Here is a 25819-nt window from a genome sequence, read left to right on the forward strand (position 1 = left end):
TACACACAAATACACTTAGACAAACGCATATACACACACACTCTTTAAAAAATGTCAAATGATGAAATTAGAGATTTTTGAAGATATGTGTGCATGTGCACATATACATGTATGTGCACATGCTTGCAGAGCTGCAGAGGCTAGAGAAGGGCACTAGTTGTGAGTTTCCTGATAAGGGTGCTGGATACCAAACATAGATCCTCTGTAAGAATAGTAAGAGCTCTTAATCCCTGAGAAATCTTTCTCTCCAGACTTTTCTAGATCTTCCTTCCACCAGCTGGAGAATTACTAGGAGTTGGTTGCCAGGTGGCTTTGGAAATATATGTATAGAGGAAGCCTGAGTCTCTTCTATGGGTTGGATAAGCGACCCTCCCTGGACAGAGGACATTAGATATCAAACACTCGGTCCCTAGCCTATCATGTCACCTTGAAGAAGTGGGCTTCCGAGGCAGGAGGTCATTGGAAGAGGATATTGTGAACATGGCTCTTCCTCCTCCTTTTTTCTTTGCTTCCCAGCTCCCTGTGCCACATCCTCCTGCCATGATAACAGCCCTGCCACAGGACCAAGAGCAACCGTGCTGACCAATCATGTGATGCAACTTCTAATTTTGAGAACTAATATTAGAACTAATATTACCTTCTTTCATCTTTTAAAGTTAGTTATATCAAGTATTTTTCTATGACGATAGAAAGACGACTGACATAATTCCTGAAATTTCCTAAGCAAACTGGTCACAGACAACCAATATCCAGACATTTCTGCATGGGAACAAAATGAGTTTCAATCTTGTTGAAGCCGACATCTTGGTTTTGCTGTCCCTTGCTTCCAACCAAATCCTATCCTAACTAATATGATCAACAGAGCCTACTGGATGATGAAACAAGAAAATGTCACCAATAATTAATTAGTTAAATACCTTCAATGATATATCACCACAGAACATATTTCAAATGTGACTTCTAAGTGACTGTGACTACAATTTGTGTAGATGAAAACATGACCCAAATAACTAACAGATATACATCTCCCTCCTTTCTTGTTACATAAGGAGAGAAAGAAACCTGTGTAATTTTCTCCTGGTTGTGGATGCTTGGTTTCTCTGAAGAACTTTTCTTCTTTTGTTTACTATTAAAGTTGACATCCTATTGGCCGAAGTTCCTAAGAAAGGAAAATAATTCCTTCTTCAGAAGATCGATTGTGGGAAAGCTGATACAGGGGAACCTGGAGCTACTGGAGATGGTAAACTCACATAAAGCATCACTGGTTCTGTAGGAAAGCACTCATGCAGGTTTTATTATCTTTAAGTGGAAGCTTAAATGATCCAGTCCCTTGCTTCAGGATTCCCTATCAATCCAAGAGCCTTGAGGTGGCAAGCAGATAGGTTGATTGACAGCTAGGCAGGGAACACCTCAGTGCAAATGGCAAAGGCTCTAAGTGTGTATGGGTGGAAAGAAAAACCCGTTTTGTTTTCAGAAGAAGCCAGAACACTTGCTTCTCTTTTTAAAACTGTGTTATCTACTAACATCTCATTCAAAAATTAAAAAAAAATACAGACCAAAACCAACACCTCTGAGGGCAGAGAGATATCTACACTTCACAGTTTACATGCAATTGTATCAGAATTTTCAAAATCAAAATTTTAAAAGATTTTAATTTGACCCAATAAAACTATTTCACTAAACATTTCCAGGATCCTATATAAGGGGTAACTACATATGTGACACTTTGCCAAATAGAAAGCAGAGAGGCTGGCTTAATTATCAGGTAGAAAGATTATAGACCTTTAGGGCCAGATAGAATTTAACCATGTTTATATTTGGAGAAATGATGACTTTATTTCTCCAGGCCACCAAGGCCTTAGGGACAGGCAACACTTTGATGACATTGGATCCTAAATTCTGCCACTTGTCACTTTGTCTGGCAGATATCATTCCTGTTGTAGTTAATGAAATACATTTGTAAAATGTATTTTATGTACCAGAAACTGTGTAGTAGGAATTGAATCAACTACAGCCATGGCTTAGTGAGGGAGAAAACTCACAAGTTACTAAAGTAACTATAATATAATACATAGTTCTTTATTTAATCTAAGATGCCATCAATTAGGCATACTTCCTGTCTTATGTGCCTTTAAAGTCTAAAGACAGCCTTTCAAGTATAAGATGTATATGATTGTAGATGTATCTACTTTTTAAAAAGGGCATTACAATTCTGTAAGTGCCAGCATCCCTATAAGCTCTAATAAGGCAGAGGCATGAGATCACTTGAGCACAGTAGTTTGAGACCAGCCTGGGCAACATGACCAAGACCCTGTCTTGAAATAAACAAGTGAACAAAATAAAATAAAAAATTGATAAACATAAGTGTAATATAGGAGAGTTTGTGCTGTGGAACAGAAAGAAAAAATGTTCAAGTCCCGTGGGAGAAAGCAGGGAGATACAATGATGTATTTAAGAATTAGGAGCCAGGGAATGTACAACGAGGCACAGCAGCTAAGAGAAATGGCTTCTCTTCCCAAGAAGCAAGCTCAGTTTTCAGTACCAACATGGAATAGTAACTCGAAACTGATCTGTAATCTCAGTTCCAGGGGAATTTGGCACTTGTTTCTGGCCTCCATGGACACCAAACATGCACATGTTGCTCAAACATATATGCAGGCAAATGCTCATCCTTATAAAATAGTAATAACAATTTTTTAATTTAAAAAAGAATTGTGAGCTAGATCACTTTGACAGGTGGACCTCTACTTGAACTGTCTGAATTTCCAGCCTATACAGGAACTATTTCTCATGTTTCTGGCTAGCAGAGTGCAACATGGAGGTCCCACCGAAATGGTCCCTGCTGGAGACCTCTTTTTTCCTTAGCAGATGGTTGTCTTCTTCCAGTGTCCTCAGAGAAGGAACAGTCTTCCTTTTCTTATATAGCCCTCATTCTTGCTGGATTAGGACCCTATCCTTCTGGCCTCATTTAACCTTACCTCCTGGACTCTAACTCCAAATACCCCCTCAGTGAGGACTAAGACATCAATGCATGCAGGGTTGGTAGGTCTCATGACCTAGGGAAAGTCCCTGAATCACTTTATTCTTCATCTGTAAAATAGGAGACTAGAAGGAGCTATCCCACAGAGCTGTTCACAGAAGGCTTAGTAGTGCCTTGGGCATAGGAAGTGTCTAGCAAAAAGGGACTATAACGAGCAGTGGTCATTAATGACTTATGTTGGACTTGCAGGGGAGTAGACCTTCTCCAATTGGAGAAGGAAAGAAATATTCCTGAGAATAGAATATATAAAGGCCTGGAAGCCAGCACATTCCACCTAATACAGTGGTTATATGGGACAATAGACTGTACTAGGTGAAGTCCATTTTTCTTGCAGAATTTCAAACATTTCTGACACCTTCTCCTGCATGGTCTTCTAGGTCTCTGACTCCAGCACACACCACCAGGCAGCTTGCTTCTTTAAATTATCAACTCACTCAAAATCATACAGCTGGCTCCAGACTCCATTAGGAGATTGACAAGGGTTGCTTGTTTTCTCAGTCTGCTCCCCTGACACACACTTTTGCTACCAGGGCATCTTTTGTCCTAAATCCTTTATTTAAGAGAACTCATTACTCAGTGTGATCCCTCAGTGTCTGTTTAGCTTTTCCAGGTGATGGCATACTAAGAAAAAAAAAGCTCCAAGTGGCCTGAACTGACCCCCCTGAGTTCCTAGGAGAGCAACACCCAACCAAGACATTGATCAAGGATAAAATTTAGGAAGTGTGTTAGTTTTCTATTGTTGTGATAAACATAATTACCAAAAACAGTTTGGGGAGGAAATGGTTTATGTTGTCTTCCAGGTTGAAGTCCATCAAGGGAAGTCAGGGCAAAAAGGCCAGAGAAGAGGGCTATTTGCTGGCATGCTCCCATGGTATGCTCAGCCTCCTCTCTCAGAACCAGCAGCCCAGGGGTGGCACCACCCACAGTGCACTGTGCCCTCTCATATAAATCCTTAATCAAGAAAATGCACCACAGGCTTGCCTGCAGGCCAATTTGACAGAGGCATTCTTAGTTTCCCTCTTCCCCGAGGACTCTGGCTTGTGTCAAGTTGACAAAAACCTAACCAGCACACAAATCTACCTATTTCTGAAATTTGGAGAAGTTACTATGTCTGTAAGGAGAGCCCAGAGGAAAGAGCCAATGCATTTCAGTGTTTCAGTGTTATGCTACATTGTATATGTTTCTCTTCCTAAAGGACTTTCCTTCTCAGTATATACCTTTGGTTGATTTAGTGCCGGGTTACTCTTTGTGAAAACAGCTAGCATGTTGAGTAAGAAACCTACCCAGCCTTTGGATTTTTGTTTTGAGACTGGCCTCAAACTTGTGATTTTCCTGTCTCAGTCTCCTAAGTACTGGGATTATAGACCATGTGCCAACATGCCCATCCAGTGTTTGAGTCCATGTAGGCCATCATCCCCACACATGTTGCCTACTTAGAGCATGACAGACACAGCTATTAAAAGAGGATCTGATGTTAATCTAAACCAGCACCGTCCATACTCTCAGAGTTTACAGTCAGGTGGAGGAGGCAATTTTCAGAAAGATTCCTGGTCCTCCCCCCCTCCTCTTCCTCCTCTTCATTTTCTGACATAGAGTCTCTGGCTGGCCTATAACTCACTACACAGACCAGGCTGGTCTTGAACTCACATAGATCTGTCTATCACTGCCTCCAGAGTACTACGATTGAAGACATATGTCAGCATGACTGGCCTAAATTATTCTTACATGGGATAAAGCAGTAATTTAATGTTTTATAATCCATAAGATGGTAATGCATTAATGAATCACAAAATTAACTTACTGGCCATAGTGAGCACCTTAAAAACAGAACCATCTGCTGGAAACAGAATGGGAAATTGTGAAGGCAGTGATACACTGTGGTCAGTGTTTTCAAATTTTACATAATATTCCTTGGATTTCTTGAATTGTGTGGTTTTTCTTTTTTTGCATGAAACTATACAAATCAGTATTATTATGAGTGTGGATTAGGGAGTTTCAAGTCTTGCTTCTGCTACTCAGCACCTGTAATGATCTCCTACAATCCTGCTTGCCCAGTGGGTAAGGTGGGAATAATTGCAGTAATACTCAGTTTCAAGGATTAAATGAGGCAATATGGAGCTTGGTATCTAACACCTAGGAAACATTAGCCATTGTATTTCTTTACTTTTTAAATTTCTCTCTAGTATTAGTTTTTTTTTTTAAGGGAAGGGCGGGGCTCTATTCAGGTTGCTAAGTAAAACCAAAGGAAATATTATGTGTGTTGAAGTAAAAGACTCTGGAAAGTAGATAGCTAGGGGCAACAGATATCAAATGAAAGAATCTCAAGGATAAAGCCCCACCCCCCAAGACTATAATGTTTAGTGCTTCCAGAGCTGAACCTGGAAGGCAGCTCTGCCTGCAGCCCTTCCCTCTAATATGAATACTTTCAGTGCTAGCTTCTCATTACTCATTTAGACCAAATTCCAGCTTATACAGAAGCGCCACCAAATCTTACTGTGCTTCTATGTGAGTATATTTTTAAAGGCAAATGTATCCCACATTAAAGATACTTCACATATTTAGATTGTACTTCTTAGCCATTTCCTGAAAAATTCTATTTGACATTCAAGTTCCCTTCTCAGTCTTTTTGTTTATCACATTTCCTTCTTTTTTTGCAGGAAGAAATACATATTTCTAAAAATACACTTGTGGGACGGGGAGATGGCTCAGTGGGTAAAGCGCTTGCAAGGACCTGAGTTAAAATCTTGAGAATAACTACAATCTGTAATCGAAGTGCTCCTGTAGCAAGATGGGAGGAGGAGCAAGGAGAATCTCTGGCTAATTTACAGCCCAGCAGCAAACACAGAGAACTTGGCTCAAACAAGGTGGAAGTCCAGGTAGGACCCACAACTCAGGCTGTTCTCTGACCTCCACATATATACCATGGTACACATAGGCCTGCACACACACACACACACACACACACACACACACACTTGAACACAAATCCTACAAAACAAACGAACTTGTGGCATTAGGGGAAAAAACACTGAATAATCAAATGATCAAAGAATATTCTTTATCATGCCCTATACTAAAAACATTTAAAACATTTGGCACATATGATTTCTACTCTTAAAAAAATTAGATGCCTGTGGGAGAATCTGAAACATTAGCTGGAAGATCACTTAGAAAAATTCCTGTTTAGAGAAATGATATAGAAGCCTTGATCTTAAAGTTGTTCTTAATGAAAAATAAATACCCCTATTTAGAGATACGTGAAAGTTTTTACAACGCTAATTTTTCTATATTGTTGCACAAAATAAAAGTATTGTTAAATTATGTATGCTCTCCTGCTTCTTCTTAGAAGCTGATTTTCAACCAGGTCCCATCTCTGTTTAAAAGCTACCAGTTTCCCAGTCATCACTCCCAAGGAAAAGTGTAAACAGACCATTGTTTTAGATTTAAATATACACAGGAGCTGCCCTGCAAAACCTCTGACCTGGCTATTTGTCTCTAAATTATAAAAAGTGATCCTCAGTATTTTCAATATTTCCTCTTCTAGGTGCTAGTTTTTTTCCCCAAGGCATTTTATGTTTGCTGCAAGACAATTTGAACTGCTTGTCTTTTCTGCTTAACCACAAGGTTTACTTTTTTCTGCATGAAGGAGTAACATGGGGCTTCTATGAAGCCGAATTCGTCCTCAGATTCTATGGTCCACTCTCTGCCTTCACTTTCTTTGCAGTGGTCTTTTAGCCAGAGCTAGAGCCGGGTTTTTGTCACGTGGGAAGGGAGGCTGTTAAGTTTACTCGGGTCACTACTTGTTAAACTTAACAGGTGACTTGTAAAAGGTTTCCTTGGGTCAAAAAGGGAAATGCAGTTGGAAGGGTAGAAGAAGAAATTCCTCCAGCAGAGGGAAGTTGACAGTGCCCTGGGAGGGAGGGGCCGCTCCGCAACAGTAGACCCGACGAGCCGGAGCCGGAAGGGCGTGTCTCGGGGGCGGGGCTTACCCGGACGTGGGCGGGCCGCGCATAGGCGGGGCTCGCTCTGGTTGGGCTGGAGAGGGCGTGGCTTGTCTAGCTGGGCGCGGGCGGGAGGGGCTTGAGGGGGCAGAAGTGGGACAGCGCAAGGGCCCATGGGAGCGTTGCCCCTGTGACCCGGGCGGAGAGCCCATAGGCCCCTGGTGGACAGCAAGTGTCTGTTACCAAACGTGTAGAAGTTTTAGTGAACAGGTGAGAGGAGGAAGTCAGTGTCTGCGGGAGAACTACGTAAGAACCCTTTCGTCCCGCTCGTTCTCGTGGGTCTCTCCCCTTCCATCTACCCCGGACCTTCTCGCCTCAGCGGCTGTGTGAAGATGGTGAAGAGCGGCTACCTGGGCGCGCCTGCCTGCGAAGCCCATGGGCACGCGGCAGCTAGCGGTGTGCGCTTGCGCGCCGTCCGGGCGGGGCGGGACGGGGCGTCTCCCGTCGCTGGCTGGAGGCGGGGCCCGGGCCAGAGCGCCGCGCCCGCGAGCTGACCTCGTTGAACGCCGCCCGTGACGTCACCCCGCCGTGACGCGTACGCAGTAGGAAAACTGTAAGTTTGCGAGGATCCTGCAGCAGCTTGGCTTGCGGGGCTCGCGGGGCCTGAGGGCTGCTCGCTGTCACGGTCGCGGTATTGGCCGCGGGCACCGGGGAGCCTCGGGAGACCCGGGAGCCACCGAACGTGACGCCCGGTCGGTGATCGCCCCAAGTGGGAGCGCGCCCTCCCGGGACCGCCGGCTTGTGGAGGCGAGGCCGCTCCTGAGCCTGGCCAGCACCTTTCCCTCTGGCCTGTGACAGCTAAGAGCGGGTGATTAAGGCCTGGGAACGGGGAACTGGCGAGGCTCTCCTTAAAATTCGTCGATAAAGAGATTAGATTCCCAGTCTCCATTCTCATCTTGCAGTAGGGCATGCTTGGTCAGCCTGGGATGGAGAGTCCCTTCAAAGACTAGCAGCCCTGTGCCCACCTTCCTTTGACATTTTGCAGATGCCCAGGTGGCTGATGACAAGTTACATGCTGTGTTGCCTTCCAGCTTGCCTCCATTTTCCTTTCCATGGGGCCACAATGCGTTGAGACCCTGTGAACTAACCCAAGCTATGCAATCCTACACAACGCTTATGCAAATATTGATTATTCTGAGGAATATGGTAACCCATTTGTATGTAAGGATCTTTCTTAGGGCTTTGTCTCCTTCCCATACCTCTTACTCCGACCCATCTGACTTTTGAACCTGAAGGTATCTCAGCTGTTGCATTCATTGATCAGGGATCAAGAAATAAGTACTATCACTATCACAGAGATCGTGGCAATACGTTGCTCCGACCCATCTAGTTTTACAGAAAAAAAAGTTTTTAGCAGCCCAGAACTAGAAGATTATATTCAACACAAATAGGTAGAGTCAACTTGTATGTGTATATAGTTTAGCTAACTCTTGCCTTACTGAAGATTTAGTTATAACATTGTAACACTTCTGGGGCAAGAACTTGTCAGGAACTTTGAAGGGAATATACATGCCCTAGGGTGGATTTATAAAGTAGATTAAGAGGCCACATTTCTGAGAATTCAGTGGAGTGTGTTGTATCCTTATAGAGGGCCCTTCGAATCAAAGCAGGACTTTTGAGTTTTGTTATGTTAGTAACTTTCCAGAGACAAGTCATCTAAGTCTTGGAACCTTAGAGTTCAGTTAAAGTGGAGAGATAGACAATAAGGAATAGGCACATAAAATTGTTTCACATCGGGGTGAGTGCAGTGAAATGAAGGTAAAAGGATGGTGAGGGAACAGTGGAAATTGTTTTAAATAGTCTGTCAGGGAAGACCGTTCAGAGGAGGGGGCAGTTGAGTTGTTCTGAGGTGGGGTAGGAGCCCAGCAGGAGCCTAGCTAGTGGCTTTCAAGTTCCTTGGGAGGCCGAGTCAGGAGAATCACAAGTTCAAGGAATACCTTGGCTGCAGATGGAGTCTAGGGTCAGCCTGGGTAGAAATAGGACTGAGGAATATGTAGCTTAGTGGTAGAGCTCTGGCCCTGGGTTCAGTTTCCACTTGGGATTGAAATAGAAATTTCCACAGGTTCAATTTCCACCTGGCCTGAAAAATTTACTGTATGCAAGGCATAGTTCTAAACACCGGATGCTATTCGATAACCTTTTAAGCTAAGAAAACTACCTCCACTTTTATAGATGAGGAAACTGGCACACATTAGATGTGTACTCAAGCTTTAAGAGACTCAAAGTCTTGCATACTTTACTAAATTTGCATTAGTTTTATTTGGCACTGCTATAATTTTTGCCATTTGAATTTAGGTCATTTGATTTAAGAGGCTGTGTTCCAAATGACTATTCTGGCTCAGAGCATAATAAGGAGGGAGAAAGAAGTGTTGACATGTAACCTTGAGACATCTGATAGACTCTGGTGGGGTCTTGGAGCCTGTGTCAAAGTAGACATGTTACCCCTAAGTGTATTGGAAAAACCACAAGACAGTACCATTGTGGGACTAGTATCTGTTTTCTACTTTACTTCACTGAGAATTAACTGTAGAGTCACGGAGTGGTGTAGGGGCCATGAAAAACAAGGAGGTAGGAGGCTGATGCTGTGCTGTACCTTGAGAGGGGAGATGGTGTGATACCTTGGACTAGTAGAGGCAGTTGTGGAGGTGACATTAAGAGATAGAACTCTGCTGGCAAGACTTACATGGGGGTGCTAGGAGAAAGGGAGAAGTAATAACTTTTTAGGGTTAGGGTGGAAGAACTAGGAGAATGGTGGTGCTATTTCCTGAAATGACAGGTTTGGGAGGAAAAATAAAAGTCCAGTTTTACTTTCAAGTTTTAGATGCTTGTTAAATATAGTAATAATGAGTGCTGGTAACAATAGTAATAATTAGCATAATGCATATATGAACCATATTCCAGGCAAGGTTTTAAGTAATTTTACATATATTCATTTAACCATTAAAACAGTTGCATTGCTAAGAACTTACTGTTCCCATTTTGAAGATGAGAAAATTGAGGTACAGAGAACAGCTTTAGGTTATCTAGCAGGGCAAGGCCTCTGACTGATTATCTCAAGTCCCTACCCATTGCCATGGGTTTGTCAGTGTTAGAGGTGGAACTCACACCCAAAGTACTCTGGCTTTGGAGTCCACACAGGTTAATCTCTGTAACTATCTCATGTGGGCATGTTGATTGACTATGAAATGACTATGGTGAGGATTGGAAATACACCTAGTTTTGAAAAGACCAACTGCTTTTGTTCTTTTCTAATCCTTGGTTGACAATAAGAGGCAAGAGAAGGAAGCATACATGGTAGGTTTGTGCTAGCTGGTTCTTCCTTTTTTGATTGGATGTCTGCAACTAACATCCATTCTTCTGTCTCCCATCTCCATTGTGTGGGTTCAGTGTGAATGGGATTTCTGTCTCTTTTACATCTCTGTCTCTATTCCATTGCCTGTCATTCATAGCTCGTAAGGGTGACTTTATATGAGGATATTGGTTAGGTTTGGAGAATTTGGAGATAAATAAATATGGTTCTCCTTCTGGAGGTGCATAGCATGAGGAAAAACCTGTGGGAATAGATTTAGAGTAGAGTGAATACATAAATACATGCTGATTAGTTCATTCTGGCTTCCCACACCCTTTCCCCCCTGCCCCACACTTGAGAGATGGGGTGTGCAAAGGGCAAAAGAGCAAAAGAGGGCCTACACAATTGCCTGATGGATTGGAAGCTCCCCAAGAGTCCTTTTCAACAAAAGAACTACTCAAGTCTTGCATATTTTACTAAATTTGCATTAGTTTTATTTGGCATTGATAAAATTTTTATGAAATGAAAACTTCTGATATTTGAGTATCTCTGTGGAGTGATGACTTTCTCCAGTTCTATTATCTCAGTGTTGACAGGGCTCACTAGTGAAATAAGGGAACTGTCTTGAAATGTTGCTGCTTGCATAACAGGGCAATGGAGGGGCCATGTGTGAAATACTTAGGCAGGTTTCCACTGTTTGTAAGTGTATCCTGCCAAAGTTCCACATGTTAGTATTTCTCTGTTAATCAGCTCCTTAAAATTGATATGCATGCACATTTGGCCTCATTGTTTTGGACCTGTGGTAGCACTTGTGGGGAGGAACTTACAGTAGAAGAGGTCTGAGTAAGCCCCACCTCCTAAAAGTTCCAGCCTGGTAGACTGGCCACGAAAACTTGTGCATATGAACCTTCAGAAGATATTTAAGCTCCAAATTCATTCATTCATTCATTCATTCATTCATTCATTCATTCATTTCTCTCTCCTTTCTTGTTTCAGTTAATGCTTTAGCAATGCAGGTTTTTAAAGAAATTACTTATTTTACGTATATGAGTGTTTTATCTGCGTGTTATATGCACACAGTGTCCATGGAAGCTAGAAGAGGGCATTGAATACCCCTGGAACTGGAGTTGCAGATGATTATGAGTACTATGTAGGTGCTGGGAACCAAACCCAGGTCCTCTGTAAGAGAGCAGCTCTGCTTTTAACAGCTGAGCATCTCTTCAGCCCCAGATTTCTTTCTTGTTTTATATATACTGAATTAGCTACCTCAGTTACATTTTTGTTAATTTTTCAAAACTCTTTTCTGTATGAGTTTTCATATGTGATTTTTGTCAGTATCTGTAAGATGTACTGGGCATATGTTATCTTCATAATTTGACATATAAGAAAATAGTGCAGGTTAAATGATTTGTCCTATGTACTAGAACTCCAAGTACACTAGAAAGTGTACTTGGAGTTAACTCTTAATACCTCGGACTCCCTTAAAGTTACCTATTGCTGTTACCCTGTTCATCTTCCTAAGAGTCCTGTGAAATGAAGCTATTATTTCTGTCTTATAGAGGAGGAACTGATTTAAAATATTAAGTCATCTAGCTAGGTTCCCCAACTCTAATGTGTGTTTTTGACTCTTTCTACTGAATTATACGCCTTTCCAGCTATTTCCAGGACATGATTTACAACTTTTGGTTGAATTCACCAAATCTATACTTTGACTACAATGGTCTCTTGGCACATAGACTTACATTGATGTTGCCACTCCAGTCACTTGGTAAAGTCAGTGTTTGTGATCCTGCCCAGATTTGACTTGAGTAGGGATTTCCCGAGTTTTATTAACTATACGGTAACAAGATGTGCTATTTAGAATTTCATTCTTGAGAAAACTTAACTCCAGAAGCAGTCTATAAATACAATTCTGAGCTGTATTTGCCTGTAGCTAGGTGAGGAAGTCTGTGTGGGAGCAGTCACTTTGCTAGTCTGATTCATGTTTGGGACAGGACTCCCATTGGTGCCTCCTTTGAATCCGAGTGTCTAGTATTCTTGGTAGTGTGGACTCACATTCAAAAAAGAGAAAGATTAGTAATCTTTCCTGTCAGATTTGAGGGTATTTCTATGCTGAGTATCTAATCCGCAGACACACTTGACAACAGACAGAGTGATGGATGGTATGGAAATTATTGTGTTTTCCTTCTGAGGCAGACTTACCTAGTTGAATGAGGATTTCACTTTTGTGCGGTCCTAGGAGCTGGTGATTATCTCCTAAATCATAAACAAGAGTTTACCAGTATAAGACTTTTGACTTTTACATTTTAACACTTTTTTTGGGTGGGGCAGTTGAGACAAGGTATCTCTTTGTAAAAGCTGTGGTTGTACTGGAACTTGCTTTGTAGGCCAGGCTGGTCTTGAACTCACAAAGATCTACCTACATCTGCCTCCCGAGTACAGGTATTAAAGATTTTTACATTTTATAAAAACCAAGCTATTTTTATCTATTTTCATTAGATAAAAAGGTATCTACCTAAAAAATATTTAAGTAGTTATTTGTTTGAAGATTGCTTTATAACAGTTGATTATTGGTATAAGTTTTAGTGGTCAGATGTTTTAATATTTTATATAATACATCCATTGACTGGAGTTGGGACCATTGGTTATGAGATTAAAGTCTTAAGGGTGGGGGGAGTTGTGGATGAGGATTACTATAATTATACTTAAAAGGTTTTAAAGAGTTCTATTTTTTATGAAACTGGATTATTATAACAAATATTTTTTCTTACTCCAAAGAAGAAAAAATTAATATTCAAATAGCTATGATATTTGCTATACTATGACATGAAGAGATCACTGTACAAGCTAAACCAAAGCTGGGGTTGCTTGTTATTTAAGCAAGAGAGAACACAGTCCTCCCAGCTTTCTAAGGAAGCACAACATTAAAAATTGGCTTACTTTCAAAGGTGACATAATTGGAGGATTGGCTGACTTTAAACTAGGAATTTGGAGATTGATTGGCTTTGAGGAGGTTTCCAAAGCAAGGCACTTGCTGACTGGCTGAAATTCTCAACTGAGTGCACAGAATAGAAATGTTAAATAGACTTTAAAGGTTGACTGATTGTGGCAGATTGAAACCAGTTTTGTGATTAACTGTTCCCAGCCAAAGAACAATCTTCCTTTCTCGAAGAATATGTACTCTTTATTGGCATTTATGTTAGCATATTAATGATAGTGATTATGCTAATACAACATATTTGTGATTTTGCTTTTCTCTTGAAACTTAAAAAAAATGTGTGTAAAAAATGTAAGATGTTTTCTCTTTGCTAGTCTCAGGATTATTTTATATTTGCCAGCCAGGCTGCTTTGTGGAATATTTACAGATGGCATATTATTTTGAGAAATACTTAGTTATTTAAAAATCCTGGGAAGACTGCATTACTTTTTATCTTCTTTCTTTCTTGAGGGAGTGTGTTGTATCTTGTACCCACCAAAATCAGTCTTTATTGATACATAGTTACATACAGATATAAAAGCTTGTTAGTTTTGCTCTTGTTAGAGATGCTATTAGAATTGATTACTTTCAGAAAGCTAGCTAGCCATTGTTTATCAATGGCTTAGAAGCTTAATGACTTTTTTGTGTGATTTTTGCATGGTATGATAATTTTAATATCTGAATTTTTAATTATGATTATTATGTTATAACACTATATTATTTCAAGAATTTAATATTTATAATGTTTCTTGAGAATGAAATGAAAACCTATCTATGACTACTGCAGCTATTGTAAAGCATTTGTTTTTATGAATTGACCTCTTATATTAATATATTTTAGTTAGAGCTTTTTCTTCTGTGTTGATATTAAAGTACACTTACAGGGCATTCATTTAGAAATTAGAGAAGAAAAAATAAGGTTTTTCTGTAACTTCTTTGTGTATGTCCATATGCCTGTATCTGGGTACATGTGCACAGGCCAGAGGACAACCGCAGGTATTGTTCCTTACACACTATCCACCTTGGTTTTCTTTCTCACCCTCTTTTTCTTCTTTCTTTCCCTGCCTCCTTCTTTCCTACAGGGCAGGGCAGCTTGCATTTGGTTCTCTCCTTCCACCATATGAATCCTAGGAGATTGAACTAAAGTTTGTTAAGCTTGGTGTCAAGTGCCTGTGCCTGAGGAACCATCTTGCTGACTCCCACCGTGTGTGTGTGTGTGTGTGTGTGTGTGTGTGTGTGTGTGTGTGTATGTGTGTGTTTCAGATAGGATTTCCATTCTCTAATTAGACTGGAGCTGACTGATTGTTAGGCTGGCAGGCCAAAAAGTCACAAGTATCCACCTGTTTCTGCCTCCTCGGCTCTGGAAATTAGGCAAGCCCCACTGTGTCTGGCTTTTTGGGCTGGTTTAGTGGGGGTGCTCTCCCATCTAATTTAGATCCTTATGTTTATGCATCAAACACTTTAGGGATGCATGGTCATTAGAGGGTTAGAAGAGAGAAAGAAGATATAGAGGGGTAAGTGGGTAAATGACATCAGATTTCTAAAAGGGCTTGAGTGCTACTGATTGAAGGTCAGTGACAGGTGCTGCCATTGCTTCCTCGGTGCTACCAGAAAGGAAGTGAGAATTCTTATATGGTTGTTGTTTAGGGAGGGAGGAAACCAAGGGAGTCTGACCTAATAACCTCTCCTTTGTTTCTATAGACACGAGGCAATCTGCTAAGTGAAGCTTGGAAATAGGGGTAGAAGTTTGGAATTGATTCCTTGGGAAGTAAGAGAAGGACCTGATTGGAACCTAAGAAAGAATCGATGAACAGCTGTGAAAAGGACTTACCCAGGTGGGGAGCTATGCATTTGCAGGTTCCCACTTCTACTTGAGGCTTTCTATAACATTGATTTCCAGATTGGGTGTGACAGTGTTGGAGATCCTTAGGTAGATACTTAAGTGTGTAGTAGAAGAACAAGCCAAGCAAAGTTGAACATTTAAGACCAGGGCGTAGGCAAAGCTGGATGGTCACTTCCTAAGTTATGTTGGACAAGGCATGAAGCTGGAAACATGCTTAACTCATGAGAAGAAAATAGACAGGTGTAAGACCCCCGAAAGCTCAGGCCTCTATGATCTCAGCCCAGGACAGTGGCCACTCCAATCACCATGTGGAGGCAGAAACTTGATGCAAACTACACGAGGCTTTATTATAGTTGTTTGTGAGCTAACCCCATGTTCGCTCGGGTCTTTCATCCATCCACCATGCGGATGGCTAGGAAAGACAGCTCTAAGCGGCTGCATAGAGATCTTATAGGGCAGCATAAGGGGAGTGTCTAGGGGTACGCACAGGCTCAGGATTGGTGTGCCTGCAGGCGTGGAGGGCTTGCCCTGTGTTCATTGGTTAACTGGTTGTTATGGCCCATAGGCCCTTTCAGGGCAGTTGCTATGCTCTTGGCGTCATTGCTATGCACTTGTCTGTAAAGCACACCCAGAGCCGTAAAGCATAGCGCCACCAGCTAACTTCTGATTGGTTCCTTGCCACAAGGCAGGTATCTGACTTTCTAGTGACTAGGACAAGGTCAGACAAGCACGTGTCCAGCTGTTATGGCTGCTGAAATGGGGAGCTGGTCCCTTCACAGGGAAGTAGAGAAAAGAAGTGGGCGCTTAAATTGGTTTGTTCTATTAATACTTAAATATTTAGTAAGCATTTATCTACTATTCTAGATACTGTTGCTGCCTAAGTCAAAGCAGGGTGGAAACAGTCTCAGTCTTGATAGACATTAGTTCTGTAGTAAATGGTGTGTGTGTGTGTGTGTGTGTGTGTGTGTGTGTGTGTGTGTGTATGAGAAAGAGAAAGAGAGAGAGAGAGAGAGAGAAATTTTCCAGTGTGTATATATACACATGTATGCACGCACATATATAATTCCAAATGGTAAATGTTACAAAGAAAAATGAAGAAAGGAAGGGATAGAGTGGGACAGATGCTGATTTTAAATAATGTAATTAGGAAAAAAAGGCTCTTGGAAGACATGACTTGTGAGCAGACACTGGACAGTTTCCAGGGACATAACAGTACATGGACATCTGCATGGACATCCCAAGGTCAGGAGACAACACTGCCTTCTGTGAAGCAGTGAAGCAGCCCTGGCATTGGGGAGTGTGTGCAAAGAGAAGTGGTAATCAATTAGAACTGCTGGAAGGATTTAGGATTTTACTGTGCCTTGGGGAAACCATTGGAAGGTTTGAATCGGAAGCGTGACAATATCTGTCATGCTTTTCTGAAGACTAACACTTGCTGCTTTTTAGAGAAATGATTGGCAATAGGGATTAGGGAACTGAGAGAGCTAGAAAGACAAGAGATTGCGGCCTTCAAAGGAGGCCACCAGGATTCTGACTCATGCAGTTGAGTGCTTCTGGGTAAAGAAGTCCTGGCTGCCACCTCTCCTTTAAGCAGACACACCCACTGCACAATAGGCATTCTTCTTTGTGCATAGAGGTCTGACCCAGACCATTACCATTAACCACACCCTTTCCTGTTTTTACTCTGCCCCTTCCCAGCTTCATTATTCATTCTCCCATTTTTTTCTTCACCTTGTCTTTTAGATCTGATACGTATGGTCTTCCTGGCTACAACTTCCTCCAGATCTGTTTTATGGCCTTTTATGTTTTTCAGTTTTCAGAAACTTACCTTCATAGCTCAGTGTTTGAGATGCCCTCTGAACCTTGAAGCAATTCAAAGGGTTGCTCCCAAAGCCCCCAACTGCCCAAATTCACAGTGTGAAAGAGCCCTACATTGAACTGAGACACTGTGGTTCTTGTAGCTGGACATCTCTGGGGTCACCTCAGGCCATACTCCACAGCCTAGCTTATACCTTTTTCATCCTGAGGCATGAAGCTTGCCAAAAATGGCAGAGAACCCTGCAGTTCTATCTCACTGTACAGAGGGTACTGAGGGCACAAGGTGGTGTACCTTCCCAACAGTACTTTGACTCACTGCCCTTTTCTTACTAAATCATACAATACAAATTAATATAGTTCTAAATATAGTACATGGGCTCCATCTGTCCTCAGTGTATTCTTTATTAATCCTAATTAAGTATTTTGCATATTTTACAATAAAAGAAACAAGGTATAGTTTTGAAAATAGTATTAGTATGAAGTACCTTTTTTTTTTTTAACTTTTCAGAGTTGGAATTTTCTGGTTTTGATTTTATATTTGATGGAGCTATTGCAACATATTTATACAGCATAAGTAAATCCTGGCCATGATTTATGTTTTGAATCATTAGGCTTTTCAGACTAAAGAGAAAAATGTAAATACTTTCTTTTTATGTGTGCTTGTGTGTCTAGATCAGAGGACAACTTTCTGCAGTCGAGTCTCACTTTCTACCTATCTTGAGGCAGGGTCTCTTTCCCTTTTGCTTTCTGCCGCTATGCTGCATACCACAAGCTAGTTGGTCCCCAAGCTTTCAGGGGATTCTTCTGTCTCCACTTCTTACCTTGAAGTAGGAGTGCTGGGTTTACAGATTTGGTTTTTAACGTGGGCTCCAATCTGTACTCAAGTTGTTTGTTGCACTGGAGTAGCAATCGGTTTCCTAGCAATTCTGTTATCATGTAGTCACTCATGATAAATAAAACCACACAGCCACATAAAACTTGTACTTAAAAGGTCATAGTGATGTTATTATTAGTAGCTATCAGTATAGCCCACCCAAATTTGTTTACCAATGAGTGACTTGGATGAACAGAATGTTGTATCTGTGCAATGACATTGAAAATGATTGACGTCTTGATGCATGGCTTAACATGGGTGAATAGTGACACCCAGATAAAACTGTTGACAGCTGGAAATGTGGTTATTAAGGTCAAGAGGAAAATCATACCTAGAGGTACATATCTAGGGATTGGGATTTTGTTACTTTTAGTAAATATCAAGGGAATTAATGGTTCTACCTGTAAGAAAGGGATCAGTTTAGTATAGAAAATATACTTTTGTTTGCTGGAATTTGAATACTTGCTTAAGTGACTATAAACCAGCAATGAGGAAGGGACTCAAAGTCTTCACCCCAAGAATAATTTCTAGGGATAAATTCAAGAGTGGAGAAGTCATTAGAAAATCACTTCCTTCCTTAGTAGCTATCATAGGTCAAGTTAAAAATTCAACGGACTAAATTAAGAGCATAGGTTTTTCTCATGTAAATTCCTTCATATAAACAAATATATTAAGCATTTTCAAAATGCCAAACAGTGTTATAGGTTTGGGGTTAAATGAATCCTTCATATAGTGGAGCTCAAGGGGGAGATTGACAGAAATGGTCACCCTTAAGTATGATTCATGCCGTGGTAGGGAAAACACCTCAGCAGGAGTGGGCAGCTCAGTGAGGAGCCCTGGATAGCATTCTTGAGGAGGCTTTGGCTGAGACCAGAGAGATAAGTGGAGGTCACCTCCAAAAGCAGGAAGGGAATGGTTGACATGAGTGTCTTAGTGGGAAAACCCTACAGGGATAAGTTCAATGTGACTGTCCACTGAGCTAGGAAGTGAGAGATGGGATTCCTTTGGAAAAATGAATAAAATCCATGACTAGGTGCTGTCCCCCTGGCACTTGGTGCTAGTGGTGGGGCAGAAGGATTGTATTTTCCAAAGGAAAGACTTTTCCTGACTTGGTGTAGCTCAGTTGGCAGTCTTCAGCTCACATTGTCACAAGATGTTGATGGACTGGTTCCTGTCCATCCTGGACTCAGAATTAATATTTCTAAATTTCTATAGAATGCATGCTTCAGACCTTAAAAGCTGTCTTACAAGTTAGCCAGCTTTGACTGTGTTGAGATTGCTTGCATAAGCACACGTTCTAGGGTTTTTGTTACTGTGTTAAACATGCCTTTTCTGGTGCTTATGTGGCCATGGTGTTGATTTTTCTGATTTGATATGAATCAGGGATGTTATTTCACAGGTGTCATTGAAATTTATTTTCCTTGAGCAGATTTAGAAAACACAGAAGTGTTCTAATAAATTATAAAGCTTTCAAAATGTTCTTTGGAGCTAAAGATCCCATCAGTAAACTATGCTGTGTGTCATGTCTGAAAAATGAAACCAACTTGAAAATTGTTATAAGTAGTAAAATATTGGTATGGCTTCACTGTTAAAGTCAGTGGAATGCAGAAAATAAACAATAAAAGTCTAAAATAGGAGCTTTTAAAAAGAGTAACTGAGTTCAGTAGCATCAGAAATTCTTGATTTGGGGGCTGAGATATAGCTGATTTAGTAGAGGGTTGTCTAGCATGATCCTCAGCATGGCATTAATGGGGCATGCTGGTCTGGTTTATAATCCCAGCATTCAGAAGGCAGAGACAAAAGAACTGGAAGCCCAAGATTATCCTCAGCTACAAAGAGTATTCGAGGCTAGTCTGATCTATATGAAACCCTGTCTCAATGATTTTTTTTTCCTTTTGGAATAAGAATGTTTATATATGTGATTTTATTTTACAGGAGTTCACTGAGAAGAGGCTTTGGACATTTAAAGTATTAGGGTTTTTAAAGACTTTGGGGGACTTTTAACACTGTACTTTTTCCCCCCTATTGTGAGATAAATGTGAGACCTTGGAGACCAGGAATGTAAGGTTATGGTTTAAAAGTGATATGTTTGTATGTCAAGTTGACAATTGGTAGATTATGATGTCTAATTTTAAATGTCAAATTGCCACAACCTATGAGGAATTATTTAGATCAGGTTGCCTATAGGTATGTGTGTGTGTATGTGTGAATGCGCGCGTGCACGAGCGCGTGCACGTGCATGTGTGCATGTTGGGGGGTGCCTGTTGATTGTTAATGTACCCATCTTGACTCTAGGCACCAGCATTCCCTAGTCTGGGTTCGGAACTGTATAAGAATTAGGAAAGCTAGCTGAGCTTAAATAGCAAACAAGCAAAATGTGTTTATTCTCTCTTTGCTCTTGACTGTGGGTGTGATGTGATTAGTTGCTTGATTTCCCTTAAATAAGGGGCCATAACCTGGTAAGTCAGATAAACTCTTCCTTCACCTAAGTTACTTTATCAGGATATTTGTCACAGCAACAGAAATGAAATTAGAGCAAGTATATTTGATTATCTAACTGTTATGTCTGGTTTATAGTTAATTTGTGTCTCTGTGGTTAGACTGGTTCTCTTTTCCACAGCATTGGATGAGTGACCTTTTGACCTTGCCCTTAGAACCCACCTGGTTTACAGTTTTAGCTGTAGGTATTTTATCTTTGTATCAAAGCCCTCAAGAATGTAGGAAAAGTGTAGGAAAAGAAGGCGCCCTCCCCATCGTTTTCTCTTAAGTGGAGAGGGAACTTTACAAGACCTGAAAGACCTGCTTTTACTGGTTAGACTTGTATCTTATTTCCCTTTTTGAGTGGCAAGCAGTATAAAGTTATGTGTTTGACTTAAACTAACAAAAGATTCATGGTTCCTCATTTGTCCCAGGGTGATCAGGATTTAGGAGTCTATTGTTCTGATACTTTAAAGGACAAATTATCTCCATGAGTTCTTCATTTCTTTTGACCCATTGAGAACCCCCTTCTCTTTGTCTATCTGTTCCTTCTTTCTTTTTAAAAAGATTTTAATTTTAATTGTGTGTATGTGTGTGGGTGTGTGCATTTGAGTGAAGTGCCTAGAGATGTCAGAGCCTCCTGAAGTTGGAGTCAGAGGCAGTTGTGAACTGCCTGATGGATGCTGGGACAACTAAATTCTGCTAGCAGTACATGCTTTTTACAGGTGAGCTGTCTCTTCAACTCCTCTTTTTCATTTACTTCTCATAAATCTTCCTGTCTGTCATAATCTATGATCACTAATCACCAGATGCTAATCCTTTGACAGTTTTTTTTCCCTTGTTGATTTTCTTCTGTAGTGTCTGTCTATTTCATTTTTTCATTTGCTTATACGTTACACGTTGTTATTTCTTTCCCCTGCCTGTTTAGGGCTGATTTATTCTTTCTAGATTCTTCTTTAGTAGAAGATGAAGTTATTGACTTGGGAGCTTCTTTTTTATTTTAATTTTTTTCTTTTTGGTTTTTTGAGACAGGCTTTCTTTCTGTATTCCTGGCTGTTCTGGAACTCACTCTGCAGAACATTCTAGCCTCATACTCACAGAGATCTGCCTACCTCTGCCTCCCTAGTGCTGGAATTAAAGGCACACATCACATCACCCCGCTGGGAGCTTCTTCTTTTTTTTAAATTAGGTTTTTATTGTATCTGTAATTATCTTTTATGTACTACTTTCTCTAGTAGTGTCTCATAAATGTCCATTTTGGGATGTTGCACATTCAAGATATTTTCTGATTTTCTTTATGATTTCTTTTTAACCCATTGATTATTCAGATAGCTTTTATTTTTCCTTATTTGTAAAATATTTGCATATTTATTCCTGAAAATTCTTTCTTACAATAGCTTTCATTTGTAATCTATTGGATTCATACCTTTGCATGATTTTAATCTCTTTAAGTTAATGAGGGTTGTTTTGGACCCAGCATAGGATCTGCTGTGGAAAGGGTTTCACATGCATTGAGGGTTCATCTTTGTTCCCTTTAGGGCTCATATCTTTTTTTTTTAAACTTTACCATTTTATTTTGAAATTAGTGTCTTTTAATGTGATATTTTAATTCCTGTGATATTTTAATTGATACTATCTTTATTTTTTAAAATGGTTTTTCTTGTTCCATCTTTGCTTAGTTTGCATTGGGGATTTGTTTTGGGACCCTCTGGAGATAACAAAACCCATGGATGCTCCAGTTTGTTATAATAAATGTTGCAATATATATCATATATGTATATAGTTCTGTGTACTTAATCATTTCTTAGCTGCATTCCATGTAAGTGCTGCATAAATAGCTATTCTACTGTGTTGTCATCTTTGGGGAAAGATGATGAAGAAAAACAGTCTGTACATGTTTGTCACAGTCTTTTCCAAAATATTTTCAACTCTAAGTTGGTTAGAAATAAAGACACAGACTCAGTAGACACAGAGAAATTACTGATTTATTGTGTACCTTGAAGAATCTTTGTTTGATTTATACTAAATTTAAGCAAAATAGAATTTCTTTCCTTTATCTATAACTCCATTTTACCTCCTATATATATTAAATCATTATATATGAGAGGCAGAACAGTACATCATTGTAATTTGTATTTTCTATAATCTACCCTTTGAAGGAACTGGGAGAGGAAAGGAGAATGTATAAATATAGATAGTTGTATTAGTCTTGTGGTGCTTCATTCTAGTAACCCCTATGGATGTGAGCTGGCAATAGAATATTGTCCACACTTGACAGCAAGTATACAACATCAAAGCCTGGTAGCTCACTAGCACAACTGCAGACAATCTGTTCTCTTGAATTACTCTTTGTCAGAGAAAAGGGAAGAGACATACAATTTGAGAATTGTTTTTAATCATGCACATAGTTACTTTTCATGGCACTACTTTTTTTGTGATTTTGAATTTCTGTTTGGTGGTGTTACTGCTTAGCATTCCATCAGTGTATTTGAGCTCCTAGTGTCCTTGAGGCCTGCTTTTCTAGTTATGCCTCCCTTCTTGGGAAGAACCTTGCTTGCACCATTGTTTAAGAACTGTGACAAAGGTGCTGCCTCACTTCTCCCAGAGTGACTTTGCTTTCTCTGCTTTCTCAGGGCTGTTGAGAGCAAACATGTTCTTGAGTTGTCCCTCTGGGAGTGGAATCAAGATGGGCCAGGAGTGCTAAGCTGTGGGTTCTCTATCTGTTGCACCAACTGTGCAGCTTTGCCACTAGAGAAAGGGAGTTCTGGTCTTTTCAGCTATACCTGTCCAGTGAGTCTGGAGTAATGGACTGAGGGAGAGAGTGCCAGTAGTCTGCCTTCCCAGTCTGCTTCATGCAGTCACTGTGCCGAGGGAACAAGGACTGAGCCTGCCTGGAGTTTTGGGAGTTATTTAGTAGGTCACCACTGGAAGTGTAGGAGAAGTGAGAGGGAGCAGGTTGTGGTTCAGATGTTTGAACTTTGTGGATTTTCTTAAATGAGTGTTTCCGTTTGTTTTATGTCCTTAGAAAAATGTTCAGAGACTTTGAATGACTATTTTGAATATATTTTTTTTAGTTAAATTGTTTATTGGAGAATTCTGTTACAGAATTCTTATTACAGAATTACTTCTCGTTACAGAATTCAGACTTCTAGCTTTGCCCATTCAAAAGAAATTGGTAAATTTTTCTCATTTAGTCAGCCTATTAGTTCATAGATTCCTGATGTTAGATTACTGTCCTATCTCCTTAGTGTCCATGCAGTTTGAAGAGCCTGGAAGGTTTGGCTTTGACCCTTGATCCATTCTGAGTTTCAGAGTTTCCATATTTGTGGTATAGATGACCATGTTTCTTTGACCTCTGGAGACCAAATTGGCAGCTGTCCTGAAGGGGACTCACACTGATGCTCTTGCTATTAACAATACTGTATAGAAGTTGGCAAAGCATAATAGACCTGAGTCACTTGTTGCATCACAAATTACAGAGTCCCATGCCTAGATTCTGATATATTAAGTTTGAGATAGGGAGGTTCTGAGAATTCCTGACAAATGGCGTGGAGGCTTCTGGTCTTGCATCTTGTGATCTTAGCTGACATTTGTGCTTGCCATATACATTCATTCATTTGAAAAAAACACCTATTATGATTCTTTCTTTCATTTTCTCATTTAGCAGTTGGGATATTTTATAGACACTTGCCCTTGTCTACTCTTTGTTTACCCAGTGACATAGTTCACAGAGGTAGGATAAATTCTTGACCTTTTTCTCCCTTTGTTGTACTGATGTTTGAATAATGAGCTGGATCCCTAGTGTGTGAGCTGGGAGAGCTAGCAAAGAGATGAACAGAAAGGTGGGACGATAGTATGCAGGAGTGAGTATGAGTAGCTCACATGATTGTAAGGTGAGCTGGCTGGCTAGAAACCAAGGCAGGATGTATATGTTACAGTCTTAGGAAGAGTTTCTTCAAGAAATATTAGTTTTTTCTAAGAAGGCTTTCACCTGGTTAGATACTATGGAGGGTGATCTGTATAATTAAACAAAGCTAACAGTAAATGTTAGTCTTGTCCACAGGAGGCCCTTCTACAGATTCTTGGCATCAAATCCCAGATAAATTGTTATGTAAAGTTAACTATGTGTCATGGTTAACCACTTAATTTATTGTTCAAATTGAGATTATATAGAGAGTAAAGAGCAATTCATTATAAATTATCATATTACAAATTATAAGTAAATAGAATTATATATTATAAAATAATAAAATTTTATTACTAAACTAAAATTGGTTTTTTAGTCAAAAAATATTGATGGACAGTCTGTTTAACAAACCAGTCTCCATTTTGAGTGCCAATTCTAACTGCATATTAAGTTATTTGGTCTTTGGATCTGGTTAATTTTGGTGTGTGATGTTTTTATTTATGTACAAGATTCTCTTTTATAATAACGTTTTAAAAAGACCTATCTTACAAACAAATTTATTCTATAGTACTAATATATGTGTTCATTAAAGCCAAATAAAAACTATTTTGTTGAATTTCCTAACAGTCAAAAAAATATAAGTGCATTTTCCAGTAAAAGTTGGCATGTCTCATTCAGTTTCTATTTCTCTTTGAGATAGTCTCAATGTGTAGCTCAGGCTGGCTTCAAAGTTATCACCTTTTTTTATCTCAGCCTCACAAGTACTGGGACTGTGATGTGGATCACCATGTCCACATCTTTAGTTTCTTAACCTTAAGTATGAATATTTATATATTAAAATAATGCACTTAAAAAGTGTTTGTCTTATTTTTATTATTCCATATTTTTTATTATTCCATAAAACATGAGTGCTTCCAAGTTGTATTTTATGGTTATTAAATTTTAAGTTGGTGATTGTTTTCAATTTTTACCCCTATAAATCAGAATTTTAAATATTTAAAATATAATTTGAGATTTTTTATGTATTGAGGTACCTGCTAAATTCAAAGCTAATTCTAAGTAACTGATGTTATAATAAACTTAGAGTTTTAAAACACTTAAATATGTAAATATTCCAGGCCATATACCTTCATTGACATCTCTTTAGAAGTCTTGAAAATGTTACTAAATTTACGTGCTGCTGTTCTGGGGACATTCTTAGGTTCATTTTATCCTGCTACATAATAAAAGTTATTTAAATAAAGAAGTAGATTCTCTCTAAAAGCTGGATGATCTTGACTAGAAAAAGACACAGAAACCTGTATCACCCTACTACTGTAGGATATGAGATCAAGATGCTGACAGATTGTTAGTCTGAGGAAGGCTTCTTCCTGAGTGTGATGTCTTGTTCTTAGAGAAGGAGAAAGAAAGAGGCAGGGAGAGAGAAAAATGAATCTGAATACGGACTCACTTATATAAGTGACCTAATCTAATTCCAAGCCCCTCCCCAAAAGACCTGTCTGCAAAGGGCATTGCAGTGGGAGTTAGCACTTCAGCTAAAGAATTTGAAGGAGACTTAGTCCGTATTTCCAGCTTTCTTAATTTCCAAAATG

General features: G+C 39.9%; 1 protein-coding gene across 18 annotated transcripts in view; it reads left to right on the forward strand.

Annotated features, from left to right (window-relative positions):
• Positions 1–7121: 7121 nt before the first annotated feature.
• Positions 7122–25819, forward strand: part of Znf438 (zinc finger protein 438) — a 133127-nt gene continuing 114429 nt past the window's right edge. For 15 of the 18 annotated variants that reach the window (XR_003483332.2, XR_003483331.2, XM_027405461.2 and 12 more), the window contains exon 1: positions 7122–7594. The gene's annotated coding sequence lies outside the window, so the exon portion shown is untranslated. Of the gene's footprint in view, positions 7595–7658; positions 7850–25819 lie in introns of those variants that run through there. The other 3 variants (XM_027405452.2, XM_035442773.1, XM_027405451.2) reach the window with 2 other exon arrangements.

The sequence above is a fragment of the Cricetulus griseus genome, chromosome 3 (genome assembly GCF_003668045.3).
Source record: "Cricetulus griseus strain 17A/GY chromosome 3, alternate assembly CriGri-PICRH-1.0, whole genome shotgun sequence".
NCBI lineage: Eukaryota > Metazoa > Chordata > Mammalia > Rodentia > Cricetidae > Cricetulus > Cricetulus griseus.